Raw genomic sequence first — 15,990 nt, 5'->3', positions numbered from 1 at the left:
ATGCATTGCCCAGCGAAACGAAGTTAAGCAGAATCCGATTTGCCATGGCAGGCTCCATGCTATGCCGCTTCATCTCAGCTTGCAACACATGCACACCTGTTGAAGGCACATCTTAATAACATTATTTTTGTATGAAAAAATGAAGAAGTAAATTTTCGTTTCCAGGAAGGCGACACGAGCATATACGAACGAGAACCCCAAAACAGATCACTTTTGTTTGCAGCTGAATTTAAGAAAGAGCTTAGATTGGTTGAGTGAAATTAGCACTCCTTTTCCTACTCTTTTCCTTTTTGTTTTTCCTCAGCCCCTGCTGCCATCACGGTGGCGCTCGTCTTATGTTGCAAAATTGTATCCACTCATATCTCAGCGGCCAAGGAAAATTCTAGCGATTTAGGCAGTAGTTTTCATAGGGAGTCGATGCCACCAATTCCTTGTCCACTCGCCACGTTTCTCCAAAAAGAAATTGATGGCCAGACAAGACGCCACATTTTGCTCATTCGCGTAAGGGCGCAGCACTGGATCAAGGGAGGGAGTTCAGCAATAAACTGACAATTTCAGATTGCAGTTCACACATATCACAGATACATAGTTCTGTGACTCAGTTCCAGTTCACACACAGAAACCACACATACATAGTTTCAGTTCCCAGATTTCAGTACACAGACACAAACCACAGATACATAGTTCCCAGATTTCAGTTCACACACAAAACACAAATACTTCACACTTTCTTCTTCTTGGGGGTGATTTTTTAACTAGCCATCCTTTCATGCGTGGTGGAGTTCCTGCTGAAAGTGTAGTCAGCGTTTCATGGCTGACAGTCAGCTGTTCCTGCTGATATTGTGTTGTTATACGGGTTGCTGAAATTGTAGCACCCACTTCTTGGTCTGCAGTTTGTTGAGTTGTTTTTGCAAGCACCACTTCATCAGTAGCAGCCTTTGAAGATGTAGCCCGAAGTTCACCACGATATCTAGCTAACCTACAGCTTTTTAAGAGTGAAGGGACCACCTGATCCTTTGGCCTCCAGTGCAAGATCGTCCAACCATTGAGAGTCACTCCGCACAATGAATTGTTGCCTCCACATCCTAAATAGTTGCAGGGAAAGGACAAACAAGAACTTATGAACACAAAATGAATTTGGCTGTGATACAGCAACCATCACAAACCTATCCCCAAAGAAGGGATGGGCAGATGGCCATGACACTACGAAACATGAATGTTACTGAGGTTGTTTTGCTTCAAAATTATCATTTTTATTTGTGCCCATCTACAGTTTGAATACATGGAATGAAGAAATACAGTTTATGTCATCTGAGCATGATCCTTGTTAGAAAAATATGATAAAAGGCCTGTGACACTCACCTCATGGTTAGATATCAAAATCTCCAAAATCCATTCTGGACACTCTAGTCATTGTAGTTCTGTTATCTAGATGACTACAAGCCAAAAACAGAAGATCCTGAAACAACGTAGAAATATTTTGACACCATAAGAATCTAAACAAGATCTAAAATTGATAAATAAAAAGCATACAAGTCTTAGTTTGTAAAGAACAAAGAGCATATAACAATGTAGCACAGTTCAAGTGAAAACAAAATGTGTAGTTGTTTGGCTGCTGATATAAACATGGCAACTGGGGTTATGAGGTCGACAGATGTAAGGCATCCAGATATTAGCAACACCGACATGTAATCCTAAGATTTCAAAATCTAAAAACACTCGACCTACGAGGGCAAGACCGCCCCCACAGCATTAGATTAATAATAAGACCTCACGCAGGTCGAGAAAACCCCCTAAACCCCTTCACCACCCATATACGAGTGTATATGTGATTTTAAGATGGTTAGACAATGAGTCTAGTGCCACAAGAAAGAGTTGGATCACACCACTGCATGCACATACACACAACAACAGGGAGATTGTACCTCTGGGCCATTGGCAAGAGAATGCACTAATATGTCAATGCTACCAAATTCATTCCTCACTGATTCAACAATGTCCTGTTAAATTAAGAGAGCTCAATGTTATTGTAAACTCTAAAGCTTTTATGAGAAACGGGTAACACATTGGAGTTGTATCTTCAGCATTTTCTTCTAGCAAGCATAGAACCAAGGCAGCTATTCATATGGAAAAATGATTGGAGGATGCACACCTTTACTGTCCAGTTTGATGCACCTGCACATCTTTTGTTCGATTTGACCTAATAGAGAAACAAAATGTTAATTATGAATCCATGTTGCAAAAAGAGATAAAAAAATAAGAACATTACATCTTCAGGGAAATCGTAGACAGCATCAAGTGGGTAGACTTAAAACAATATCCATAAGAGATCCATCTGGCAGCCTGTATCAACAGTAAGTTAGATACTTGCTAAACTGTATGTATGATGAATCCAATAAAGAACCAAAATACATATTGTTGTGATTCATCAAACTTTCCACGCTTCCATAGAAGAGCTAAATTGTTTCAGCATCAGCAGCTTGTTCCACTCTAACAAACTCGTGGCACTGAACATTCTGAGATGAAGGAGCACAGGGACATCCCCTCCCTAGGACCTAACTTGGAACTGACAAAGAAATAGGGACGCGGGAAGGAGGCCTTCACCTTGCTGAGTGTGCAGTGGAAGTCGAGGGTTTCCTTGGCCTCAGTTGCCTAGGCGAGCTCAGGCATCCGCTCCGCATAGGTGTCGTTGGCGTAGTGGTGGAACCCCACGATGTGGCTGTCGTAACCCCTCTCCTCGTCCCTGACGTCGACGATGGTGACGCGGGCCTCGCTGCCTAGGCGAGATGGTTTCTGTGGGAGATGCGAGACGGACAGGCGGTGGACGACGAAAGCGAGCGAGGAGGGTGCGTACTCCATGGGAGGAAAGGGGCGCGGCGGTAAAGGACGACAACAATCTTAGAGGTGGGGGCGGGAACGGCCGTCTCGCTATAGCGAGCAGGGGGGAGGGTAGCATGTGGTACGACGCATGAAAAGTCTAACGACGCACGAAACTCTCCTTTTAAAGGAGTAGAGACCAAAAGGCATGCTAACATTTCCAGGAGTTGTAGGCAGAACTGGAGCCACAGTGAAGTGTGACCTACTACTAGTAATGATCACTATTGGTTTACATTATTTTTGTGGAGTTCCTTTTTTTTTACTTTTCAATTATTTGTCTTTTAAGATAGCATTACATGATAATAAGGGGAATGAGGATGTGAGAGTTTTTGTGAAGGTTGGTGGCAAAGAGTTTCCGATTGGAACACTATCAGTTGACAAATACCCTCAGGCCCCGTTTGTTTCGTTGGAATTGAATTCTATTTTAATAATTATAATTTAGACAAAACTAATTAAGTTCATATATTTATATATGTAATATATTTATATATTATCTTAAACCATATGAGAGAGATAGTTATATACTACATTCATGTTATAACTAAGCAAGTAGAAGAGTGTGCTATAAGTTGTATATCGAAAAAATAACATGTAAATCTATAATATCAATTTTCATTTCTCACCCCCATGAATTTGAGATAGGCTTATATGATAACTTTGGAAAGTGGTGGAATGTCGCATTCTAAAAAAATAGCCTATTACAATAGTAAGATTTCAATTCCTCAAAATGAAAAGAAACAAACGGGACCTCAATGTAAAACTAGTTTGTTATTCGAGGAGTTTGAGTTACTAAACACCTTTTTTTCTAAAACACGCAGGAGAGTTGTGTATCATTATATTAAGAGAAAAAACGAGGGGAAAAGAACCCTCAAAGGAACAGTACAAAAGCCAACAAACTGAACTCACCCACTACCTTTTTTCTCGAAAACCGCAGGAGAACTGCGCCCCATTATATTAAGGAGATAAAAAGGTCTAAGAAGACCAGGTACAACAAAAATTTAGACTTCCTTACAGAGGTCTAAAAACCAGAAACCCAAAAGAATCCATAAGAGGACAGCACCCAACTACTAGCCTAAAACCCCCTCTAAGACTAAGCCTCAAGGAGGAGGGGCACATAGGTAGGAAAGGCCTTTAGCCCTGGCCATTTCCCACATCCATCTTTCCTCTGTAGCCATCCTAATGGCTAAAGACACATTAGGGTTCCAATTATCAAAGATGCATTTGTTGCGAAGATTCCAAATAATCCAGGCCCCGAATGCAATAAGAGAATTGAGCTCCTTTCTAACAAGACCCCTGACCGAATAAGAAGCTTCTTCCCACCAGCTCATGAAGGAAGACAAACCAGGCTGAGGGCTAGCACTTGAAGGTCGAAAGTCCTCAGGAGCTGAAACCAGAAATCCCTTCAGAAAACACAGGCGACCAAGAGATGGTCTAAGGTTTCATCCTCTTGGTCACGTAAGGGGCATTTTGGTGGGTGATCAAGCCCTCTTTTGGCCAACCTGTCAGCAGTCCACCACCTGTTATGCGCAGTGAGCCAAAGAAAAAATCTGCATTTAGGCAGGGCCCAGGTTTTCCACACCCTGGGATAGTGGCTGAAATAGACTCATCCCATGAAGAGCCCTTCGTATGCCACTTTAGTTGAATAGTTACCATCTGAGGAAATACTGAAAACATGTCTGTCTTCAATAGTAGCCTGCAACACTACCTCAAAAAGAAGGTTCCAAGGTTGTAGATAATCCACCAAAACTCCTAGAGAGAGCACCTTTCATGTCGGAGACCCATTTCTATTTAGAAGAGCCTCCCGAACAATTCTTCTTTTTGAAATCATCCTGGGTATACATTGAAAAAGCCTAGGAGCAAGGTCACATATTCTCTGCCTGAGAGCTATTTATCAATCCGGGACAGGGTCAAAAACCTGGAGAAAGGTCAGCCCCTTAGCTCCTGCTAAACACCATCCTAAGACCTCCTCTTTAGCAGCTAGGAGCGTCGCCCCATCAAACACGCATCTATTTCTATGTTTCCAAATAACCCAAGCCCCTAGAATAACTAAGGAATTAAAGCCCTTTTGATGCAACCCTACAAGTTGAGAACTTCGAGTCCTCCACCAGTTTTCAAAACGTTCCCCATGCCCACGGGCAAGGGACTGAAGCCCAATTGACCGAAGCAGTTGAAACCAAAATTGTCGGGCAAAGATGCAAGAAGCCAACAGGTGTTCGATGGATTCCTCTTCCTGATCATACAAGGGGCATCGCTCGGAGTGAGGCAACTCGCGCCTAGCAAGCTTGGTCAGCAGTCCAACATCAGTCATGTTCAACCAACCATATGAAGAATCTACATTTGTCGGAGCCCATGTCTTCCGTATTCTATCAGAAGAATCAAAAGAGGTTAAACCAAAAAAATATAATAGCTCGTTTGGATGTCGATATTAGAGCATAGAATTGAGAATTGGAATCACCTTTCCTAAATTATGTCGTTTGGTTGCACACAAAATTGAGATTTGGAACCAGAGACTCAATTCCCTGGAATTGGACTATAACTAGAAACTCCTCCCAATACCGAACGTCACCCCTCTGTATTGCATGGAATTAGACCGCACAATTCCAAACCCCAATCCAGCGACATCGAAATAATAGAATTGGAATCACATATTATTTCAATACCATGACTGATTAGGTATTGAACTCAATTCAATTCCATGCCCTTCAATATCGACATCCAAACGAAGCATAAAGCATCATAGGCAGATTTAGTGGAGAACTGTCCAGAAGGGAAAGACTCCAAATATGAGCGTCAGGAATCTCAGGTTGGAGAATAACATCATCAACTATCTGAAACAGCTCCACGAACTCCCAAATAACTCTGGCCGTAAGGGCACCTCGAATGTCACTGACCCACATATGATCACTAACCAGCCTCTTGATAGCAATACGCTTGGAGACTAAAGCAAAAACAATCGGAGCAAGAGCTTTTAGCCTTTTACACTCCTTCCATGTAACCAATTGTCAGCCCAAAAAAGAGTATCATTGTGTTTGCCCACTTGCGAAATCACAGCCACTGAAACAAGTTTTTTGACAATATCACAAATCTGAACTTGAAATTCAGACCAAGGTCTAGGGGGCTCCGTCATTTGCAACCATAGCCATCTGACCCGAAGAGCCCACCCAAGCTTTTGCAGATCATGAATACTCAAGCCACCCAACTCCTTTGGCCTAGTGACCTTAGGCCAAGATAGCAGATAGTAGCCACCTTTTACTTCTTTTCTTCCTTTCCACAAAAGACCTTTACGCAGCTTATCGATAGCTTTAAGAACCCAACCAAGTAGATCCAAAGCCATAGCTGGGTAAATAACTTTAGTTGTTAGCACACACTAGACATAAGTGGCACAACCAGCCCTAGACATAAGCTCCGCCTTCCATCCTGGCCACATATCCACAGTACGATCGATGATGGCTTGTAATTGATCTGTATTAAGCTTCTTGAGAGACAATGGGAGGCTTTGCAAGGGAATTCTGAAACCCCACAGGGCAGCAGCTCCTAGATGACTTCGACCTCCTCATTAGTACAACGAATAGGAAAAACACTACTTTTTTCCACATTAGTCTTCAATCCCGAAGCATTGCCAAACAGTGTCAGGAGGTTCACAGTCAAAATGATGTCCGATAGGATAGGTTTTAAGAAGACCACTGCATCATCGGCATAAAGAGACATAGGGTGTTGTAAGCGAAGAAAGTTGTAGAAGGCCATCCTCAAAAGCACGCCGTAGAAGGTGAGAAAGAACATCCATGACGAGGATGAAAAGCATAGGGGATAGGGGATCACCCTGCATTAATCCTCGTCGATGGGCAATGTAGTCACCAGGCACACCATTCTAAATAATTCTTGTCGATGAAGAAGCGAAAAGCCCACTAATCAAGTCACACCAAATGACACCAAAACCAAGTTTCCTCAGGACCTCAAGAAGGAAAGCCCAAGAGACTGAATCAAAAGCCTTTGAAATGTGAAGTTTAAAAAGGATTCTAGGTTGTTTCTGATTGTTAAGAAATCTGGTCGTTTGTTGCACTAACATAAAGTTATCCTAAATAAATCTCTTCTTGGTAAAGGCTGTTTGATTAGGAGAGACCATCATTTGCAGCTTACCGGCCAACCTATTGGCCAAATTTTTTGTAATGAGCTTAGCAAAGCTATGCACAAGGCTAATAGGTTGAAAGTCCTAAACATGTTGGGCATCAACCTTTTTAGGCAACAGCGAGATGAAGGCTGAATTCAAAAGCTCCATATTCCTGAATTTCTGAGCCCACACACAAGAGATAGCAGCCATGACACTCCCCTTAATAATCGGCCAGTAAAATTTATAGAAGCACCCAGTGAAGCCATCCAGCCCCGGGGCCTTTCCGAAAGAAGGTGCTCGATGGTGTTCCACACCTCCACCTCCGAAATGGGTACTTCAAGAGCAGACAAATCATGAGAAAGGAATCCTCAGCGCATCAAGGTCAATGGTAGTGTCTCTAAGCTCCACTGTAACCAGCAACCCGTTATAGAAGTTGAGAAATTCTGTTGCTTTATCCTCATGCACAGTCAGCACTCTATCATCTATAGTAGTGATACTAGGTAAGTGGGTATAAAATTCTTCCTTTTTCGGTACCTACCATAAGAATGGAACAAACGGGTGTTGGCATCCCCATCTTTTAGCCATCCAATGCGAGATTTCAGAAGGATGCCAAAGCAAGACTGTGTTTCTTCAACAACCTTGGGCTATTTCAAGTTGATGCAAGAGCTCTTTAGCTAAATCAAGTTGATTTTTCACATGCCCCACCTTTTTATCACTCCAACTCTGCAACCCACGAGCAACAACCCTTATTTTCAAGATAGGGTAGCTAGAGGGCACTGACCATCAGAAATCGAGGGCCAAGTAGCCACCACATCCTGGAAACCCTCCAATTTAGGCCAAAAAGCTTGAAAGTGGAACCTACTCTTGCCCTGGATGTCACCTCAAAAACCAGCACCATCTCTGCCCTTGGCTAGAAATTTTGGCATTGCAAGAGAAAATAACCTTTCATTTTACTTTATTCAATATTTTTAGAGAAGCTGGAACACAAATTTCTTTTCCTTAACCGCTTCTGTCTTTTTATCACATATGACAGTGTCACAAGTACCAAAGAAGGTAATGATCCTCTTCTTTCAGTATTGAACATCCCTAATGTTTTTTATCACTTGGCATAAGCAATATGGCGATTGATATTTCAGATGATGAATCTGATGAGGAGGTTCCACAGGCTATTCCATTATTCCCAAACGCAGATGGTATATATAATATATCATTGTTCTACATAACATTTTTGTTTAAGAGTTACTATTGCATCTCTCTGTGCATTATGACTGCTTCATAGACCCCACTCATGTGGGAGCCTCCGGCAGCGGGCCTGCCCTTTTTAATATTGAAGATTGACTGATCCAGTTTTGCTGAAGCTATGGTATTATAGAGAAAAAGAGAAGAAAAAAACAAGAAAATTGTCTTATTTAACCTTTGTCGTTGATCCAGACCACCCTTTCTACCTTCTTCAGGCCAATCACCAATATTCCAAAGGTTCCTTCTTCAGCTACAAAAAAACAATGAAAGCAGCAGATAACTTCAGCACAGTTATTGGGAAGGGTGGTTTTGGAACTGCCTGTAAAGCTCAATTCAGTGATGGATCCATAGCTGCGGTGAAAAGGATGAACAAGGTTTCAAAGCAAGCTGAAGAAGAGTTAGAATGCCTACAAAAAGGGAAAACATCAGCAACAAATTAACGGTCGCTTATTTCTTCTTTGGGATCTGCTTCAGTAACTCATCCAGAACCTCAAACAGATCAGCAACCACTCCGTAATCTGCAACCTGGACAATGTCAATGCCCAGTTGGCTTAGAATTGTAGCTAATATTGGTGGACAACACGTAATTTGTTAAATGAGAGAAGGAACCTGAAATATGGGGGCATCAACATCTTTATTAACCTTCGAGTCTCATTCGATCATTCCTGCCAAGTGCTGTATCGCTCCAGATACTCCAAAAGCATGGCATAGAGTTATGGAACTATATGACTTGTACCTAAAAACAAAGATAAAAAGAACTATAAGAATTGTACCTGAAAAACAAAGATAAAAGAACTATAGAACTCAACCTTCTCATCTATCATTATAAAAACAAAGATGAGTGTGTTAGCTGGGCAATAGCAGGAGCTAAGGAGCTTGAGAGCCTAGGCTTAGTTGTAGCTCTGGCCGAGGTCGGGTCAAGTTACGGTTCCAGTTTGTAATTTCCTTCGGGTTTTTGTGTGGGGGCCTTGAGAGACTTGCCCAGCAAAATCTCCTTTTTGTAAGGTTTTTTATTCCTCTCTAATATATAAGATGTGCAGTTCTCCTGCGCGTTCGATAAAAAAATAAAAAAATTAAAAATTGTTGGTGGTGCTTTGCTCGCATCGCATGTTCTTCTTGCATAGCATTGACGCCTTGGCGTTGCTAATCCTTCCATCTACCAAGCTCGTGTCTTCATCATTCTTGGCGCTGATCGATTGTGACGCCGAAAAGTCGGCATCCATGCATGGACAGTAGTCCACTCTTCGTCCCGCGCCCGCATCCTCCGTTCTCCAGGACAACGTCGTTGATGTCCAGAACTGAGAAATTTGCAAGATCACCACCCCAGAAAGGTGGCTTCGCTGCATTGCCACTATCAAATGATCCTCACTGTTGTTATGCCATCCAGCCTCATATAATCCATCAACTTGTTCTTTTACAGCTCTTCAGCCACGGGAAAAAATAGCTCTGTCCTTAGGTCAAGATACGGTCATCTTGCCTCTGTTTGCTTGGACTAAAAATGAACGAGCGTTGTGTTCTCCCCGGCGGCGCACAGAGGATTGGACACTCAAGCACGCATAACTCAACATTTGGTTCTCCTCCAAGCCCACAGGCAGCAGATTTGAGGTAAGAATGGTGTTCCAGTTGTATTCCCTCTGTTTCTGTTATCCACCTTCGATTTCTAAAATCCCTTGTTTTTTTGGACGCATGAACCAATAGATTTTGTGATGTTGGCTCTAAATCTGTGATCCATTGCCCATGGAGAGGTGGTGCTATGCCAGATTTGGACATGGAACCCACCTCCAACTCTTGGGACATGAACCTAAGGTATATAATCTATTCTGCTATGTGGTTTTGTTTACGTATTTCGGCTGTTCGAACTGCTAACCAAAGATAGGTCGCCCCTCTAACTCGATTTTATTGTGCACTTGCTCCTTGCATTGAGGGTTTTTTAGCAGGATGTAGGCCTTATCTGCACTAAATGGTAGGTGGAACGGCCAATTGGAATCAGTAACAGATATAGATGGTCATAACTGGATGTATCCTGTTGCATTTGGATTAATACAATCTGAACCAGAGTATAACTGGGTTTGGTTTATGAAGCAGTTGCGTAGGGCTATAGGAGACATGCCCCAGCTAGCAATTTGCACAGATGCTTGTAAGGGATTAGAAAAGGCAGTGGTACAAGTGTTTCCTTATGCAAATCAAAGGGAATGTTTTAGGTACCTCACGCAAAACTTTATGAAGAGATATAGTGGTGTCATTTATTCACGTATGTACCCTGCAGTTGAGACTTATAAGAAGGACAAATTTCAGTACCACATGACCCAAATGTTCTCAGGTAGCAATGATGTGTTCAAGTACCTTGATGAACACCATTCACTGAAATGGATGAGATGTGACTTCAACCAAGAAATTAAGTGTGATTATATTACTAACAATCTAGCGGAGTGTTTCAACAATTGGATTAGAGAGTAGAGACATAAAGGACTTGCCAGTGACTGATCATGTTGATAAGATAAGGGAAATGATAATGATACCACGGGAGAAGATAAGAAAAATTGGAGAACGACTTCAAGGCAAGATACTACCAGCTGTCCTCCACCAATTGAATGCAAGAACTAGAGGGTTGGGACACTTAACTGTTGTGAAAGCTGACTTACATGATGCAGAGGTGTACGACAGCAGCCACAATCATCATGATCGACATGCTATCAAGGAACATTTACATGACTGCACTTGTGAAGAGTAGCAACATACTGGCAAGCCTTGCGAGCATGCATTGGCCTTGCTAACAGCAGTGCAAAACAGAAATGTGAAGCTTGAGGATTTGTTCATGAATACTACTCTGTTCCAATGTTCAGATAGGCATATAAAAGATTGATAGAGCCACTGCCTGACAAGTCACAATGGCCCACAGTAGAAATTCCATTTGATATGGGTGCACCAATTTGCAAAAGAACTGTTGGCAGACAGAAATTTGAGGTTCAAAAGTTCCCTTCAAGGCGGCAACAGTTCAGAGACAAAACATGATGAAGGTGGCATCAGTTCAAAGGCAAAACCAACTGAACAAGAAAAGCCCAAAACGATGGTAAGAGGAAAACGTAGGTGCAAAAGATGCGGTACATTGGGTCACACAAAAGTTAGTTACAAATGCCAACTCAATGGTACAAAGAAAACGAAGAGAAAGCCTAGGAATAGTAAATCAAGTGGTAAAAGTCAGATGGCAAGACCATATAGCCAATAACAACTAGGGAAACCATAATTCAAGATACTCCAAAAGCATGGCATAGAGTTATGGAACTATATGAAATGTACCTAAAAACAAAGATAAAAAGATGGCTTCGCTGAGAAATTTGCAAGATCCCCACCCCGGAAAGGTGGCTTCGCTGCATTGCCACTATCAACTGATCCCTCACTGTTGTTATGCCATCCAGCCTCATATAATCCATCAACTTGTTCTTTTACAGCTCTCCAGCCCACGGGAAAAAAATAGCTCTGTCCTTAGGTCAAGATAAGGTCATCTTGCCTCTGTTTGCTTGGACTAAAAATGAACGAGCGTTGAGTTCTCCCCGGCGGCGCACAGAGGATTGGACACTCAAGCACGCATAACTCAACATTTGGTTCTCCAAGCCCACAGGCAGCAGATTTGAGGTAAGAATGGTGTTCCAGTTGTATTCCCTTCGTTTCTGTTATCCTCCTTCGATTTCTAAAATCCCTTGTTTTTTGGACGCATGAACCAATAGATTTTGTGATGTTAGCTCTAAATATGTGATCCATTGCCCTTGGAGAGGTGGTGCTATGCCAGATTTGGACATGGAACCCAACTCCAACTCTTGGGACATGAACCTAAGGTATATAATCTATTCTGCTATGTGGTTTTGTTTACGTATTTCGGCTGTTCGAGTTGCTAACCAAAGATAGGTCGCCCCTCTAACTCGATTTTATTGTGCACTTGCTCCTTGCATTGAGAGTTTTTTAGCAGGATGTAGGCCTTATCTGCACTAAATGGTAGGTGGAACGGCCAATTGGCATCAGTAACAGATATAGATGGTCATAACTGGATGTATCCTGTTGCATTTGGATTAATACAATCTGAACCAGAGTATAACTGGGTTTGGTTTATGAAGCAGTTGCGTAGGGCCATAGGAGACATGCCTCAGCTAGCAATTTGCACAGATGCTTGTAAGGGATTAGAAAAGGCAGTGGTACAAGTGTTTCCTTATGCTGATCAAAGGGAATGTTTTAGGTACCTCATGCACTTTATGAAGAGATATAGTGGTGTCATTTATTCACGTATGTACCCTGCAGTTGAGGCTTATAAGAAGGACAAATTTAAGTACCACATGACCCAAATGTTCTCAGGTAGAAATGATGTGTTCAAGTACCTTGATGAACACCATTCACTGAAATGGATGAGATGTGACTTCAACCAAGAAATTAAGTGTGATTATATTACTAACAATCTAGCGGAGTGTTTCAACAATTGGATTAGAGAGTAGAGACATAAAGGACTTGCCAGTGACTGATATTGTTGATAAGGTAAGGGAAATGATAATGATACCACGGGAGAAGATAAGAAAAATTGGAGAACGACTTCAAGGCAAGATACTACCAGCTGTCCTACACCAAATAAATGCAAGAACTAGATGGTTGGGACACTTAAATGTTGTGAAAGCTGACAACATGATGCAGAAGTGTACGACAGCAGCCACAATCATCATGATCGACATGCTATCAAGGAACATTTACATGACTGCACTTGTGAAGAGTAGCAACATACCGGCAAGCCTTGCGAGCATGCATTGGCCTTGCTAACAGCAGTGTAAAACAGAAATGTGAAGCTTGAGGATTTGTTCATGAATACTACTCTGTTGCAAAGTTCAGATAGGCATATAAAAGATTGATAGAGCCACTGCCTGACAAGTCACAATGGCCCACAGTAGAACTTCCATTTGATATGGGTGCACCAATTTGCAAAAGAACTGTTAGCAGACAGAAATTTGAGGTTCAAAAGTTCCCTTCAAGGCGGCAACAGTTCAGAGACAAAACATGATGAAGGTGGCACCAGTTCAAAGGCAAAACCAACTGAACAAGAAAAGCCCAAAACGATGATAAGAGGAAAACGTAGGTGCAAAAGATGCGGTACATTGGGTCACACAAAAGTTAGTTAGAAATGCCCACTCAATGGTACGAAGAAAACGATGAGAAAGCCTAGGAAGAATAGTACTAAATCAAGTGGTAAAAGTCAGATGGCAACACCATATAGGCCAATAACAACTAGGGAAACCATAATTCAAGAGCGCCCTGGAGCAACAATGACAAAAAGGTAATTCCAAAATTTGTGCAGGCGACTTGCTGCTCTGTTAGAAAGCAATTCTTCTCAGACAACTATGCCTACTTCAACCAAGATAGCAACGTCTACCAAGAAGATAGTTCAAAAGAAACTGACCCCAAGGAAGAAAAAGAAAGAACTCTTAGGATTCTATTTGTGGTTGTAGTCCTAAACTGAAATATTTGTGGTTGTAGTGCTAAACTGAGTCACATGTTTAATTGTGCAGTTTGTTTTGGATTCTGTAGTCCTAAACTGAGATACTAAAACATGTATGGGTGTTGTCATATATATCTTGTACGGATAAGGATTTGTTCACCACACATCAAGGTTCATGGCACAGGAGATTGGTGTCAGCAGTATGGAGAACAAGCATGATGCCAAAACTGAAGCCGGTTGCCTAGAGAGCAATTGCAGGCTGTCTGGTTCTGTTTTTTGGCCAAATGTCAAGCCAAAGCCCGCAAACACAGCCAAGGGCACGGCCGTTTTTTTTGGGTTGCACAGTTGAAAAGAACTCGTGAATGAGGCATGATGGCATAAGAACAGCAAGAAAGTGATTGATATTGGCACTTCAGCGTGCTCAACGGTGGCAATGCAGCGAAGCCACCTTTCCAGGGTGGTGATATTGCAAATTTCTCATCCAGAACTTTGTATGCCCAGCCAATCATCGGACCACCGAGCGCTCATGCAATACGCCACGCCGGTCCTCCTCGGCCTTGTCAAACACGACGGACGGTACAGTCCCTACCCACACGGCGGGGCAGTGGTAGGCCTGACGGCAAAGGGTGTGCGCCACCTGGTTCCCCTCGCGGTACACATGCCTCACATCGCACCCTGCAAAACAGCGAAGCAGCCCGTGGATCTCCTTCTGCAGCGCCACAGGGATCCGCGTCCGCTTGTCCTCGCCACGGAGCAGCCGCACAAGCATGAGGCCGTCGCCCTCGACCACCACCCGCTGCAGGTTAAGCCCAAGCGCCAGGCGAAGGACACGAGCCATCGCGCGCGCCTACACAAATTCGAGCCCCGAATCCCCAAATCGGAAATCAACAGTCATCTTGAGATGGGGATTAGAACAAGGGAGCAAGAAAGGAGAACGCACCGTGGTCTTGCCGTCGGTAGTTCACAGTTCGCAACCCTCAGGCCGACGCCGTACCTCCTTGCAAGTGCAGAAGCACCGCCGAGGATCTCACCGACGGCGGCGCCCTCACAGGAAAGCGCTCGCCGGCGGGGAGTTCGACGGCAGCGCAACAATGGACGACGGATCAGTCCTCCGCCTGGCCGGTGAACAGAAGGGACGAGGAATCTGGCTAGGTTTCAGGCGAGAGGCGCACGGCTGAGAAAAACGGGGAAATGGCTAGAGTTTCAGGAGATCGATTTCTCCGGCTTATAAATGGATAAACAGTGATCCGTGTATTCTTCGTCATCGATCCTTATCCAACGGTCCACGGCGATGCGGGAGGGGGGCGCGGGCGCTTTTGGTGGGCTGACTTCTCGGCCCGGGCGCGCGTGCCGCACCCGCACGGGCCGCCTGGACCGGCACAAAGACGGGCCCAAAGGCCGACAGAGGCCAAGCAGCCCATTTTTATTTCCAGCGAATTAAGAATTGGTCTTTTCTTTATTTCGGCAGATTGAATAAAAATAAAAGAAAAGGTTAAGAAAATTAGAAAAAAATTATGAGATTTAGAATTTTGCAAAGAATATCTTGGAATATTTTGTTTTCACTGCATACTTTAGATTATTTTATATACATTATTGTTCATTATGAAGCCAACATGGATTAATTTTCATTTAATTGCATAGAAATTTCGAGATTTTGTGGTATTTTAAATGTTTGACCATGTTTAATATTTTATACCACATTTAGAACAGTGTTATATTTTATATATCATCCAATGATGGTTTAGATTTTCATAATTGTATATTCATTTTATAAAGCATGGTTATTATTTAACTAACGTTGAATATTTCGTGTAAGTTCTATGTTCCAATATTTTATTTTAGATGTCCTAATTTTTTTGTTTTATTTTGCAAAGGTGCACACAATTCTCTACTAGTTGGTCAGATAGACAGGTTGAGGCGCGAGATGGTAGTAATTACCACTCTTCGCACGAAAAGATTGAGATGGTCACCATAGTGGATGACATAGATTACTCACATTGTTTTGAGAAACTCACTGAGCCCACAGTGGGCTCACCATAATATGACCATAAGATGCTACAGTATAACATCAATAAGGTCAAGTGGGAAAGATACGTAAAGTGCTTGGTCATAATTAAGAGCCTCATCAAGTACTCTATTAAGAGTGTTATTCTAGAGTGTGAGATAGCCAAGAACTACCTTGAGAAGATAGCTTCTCATTTCACTAGGTCCTCTCAGGCTTATGCATGTTCCTTGATGATGGAGTTTCTCAACATTATGTACGATGGAAGTGGTGTAAGGCTATTTGTTCAGAACA

The 15,990-nt window shown here is 42.7% G+C and overlaps 1 long non-coding RNA gene across 9 annotated transcripts; it reads right to left on the bottom strand.

The window, feature by feature from the left end:
- Positions 1-533: 533 nt before the first annotated feature.
- Positions 534-14,905, bottom strand: LOC103638117 (uncharacterized). 9 transcript variants are annotated; one of them, XR_002266173.3, is made up of 10 exons: positions 14,635-14,904; positions 10,568-14,541; positions 8,834-10,496; positions 8,636-8,749; positions 2,605-8,474; positions 2,270-2,343; positions 2,153-2,200; positions 1,926-2,000; positions 1,363-1,459; positions 534-1,085 (listed from the first exon to the last, which is right to left on the bottom strand). It is a non-coding gene; the product is annotated as an uncharacterized lncRNA (long non-coding RNA). The 9 variants fall into 9 exon arrangements; XR_002266171.3 differs by having other exon boundaries at positions 8,834-14,541; XR_002266170.3 differs by having other exon boundaries at positions 8,400-8,474; positions 8,834-14,541.
- Positions 14,906-15,990: the final 1,085 nt, after the last annotated feature.

Source organism: Zea mays, chromosome 1, assembly GCF_902167145.1.
Source record: "Zea mays cultivar B73 chromosome 1, Zm-B73-REFERENCE-NAM-5.0, whole genome shotgun sequence".
Lineage (NCBI taxonomy): Eukaryota > Viridiplantae > Streptophyta > Magnoliopsida > Poales > Poaceae > Zea > Zea mays.
This window is presented reverse-complemented; position numbering and strand designations above follow the sequence as displayed.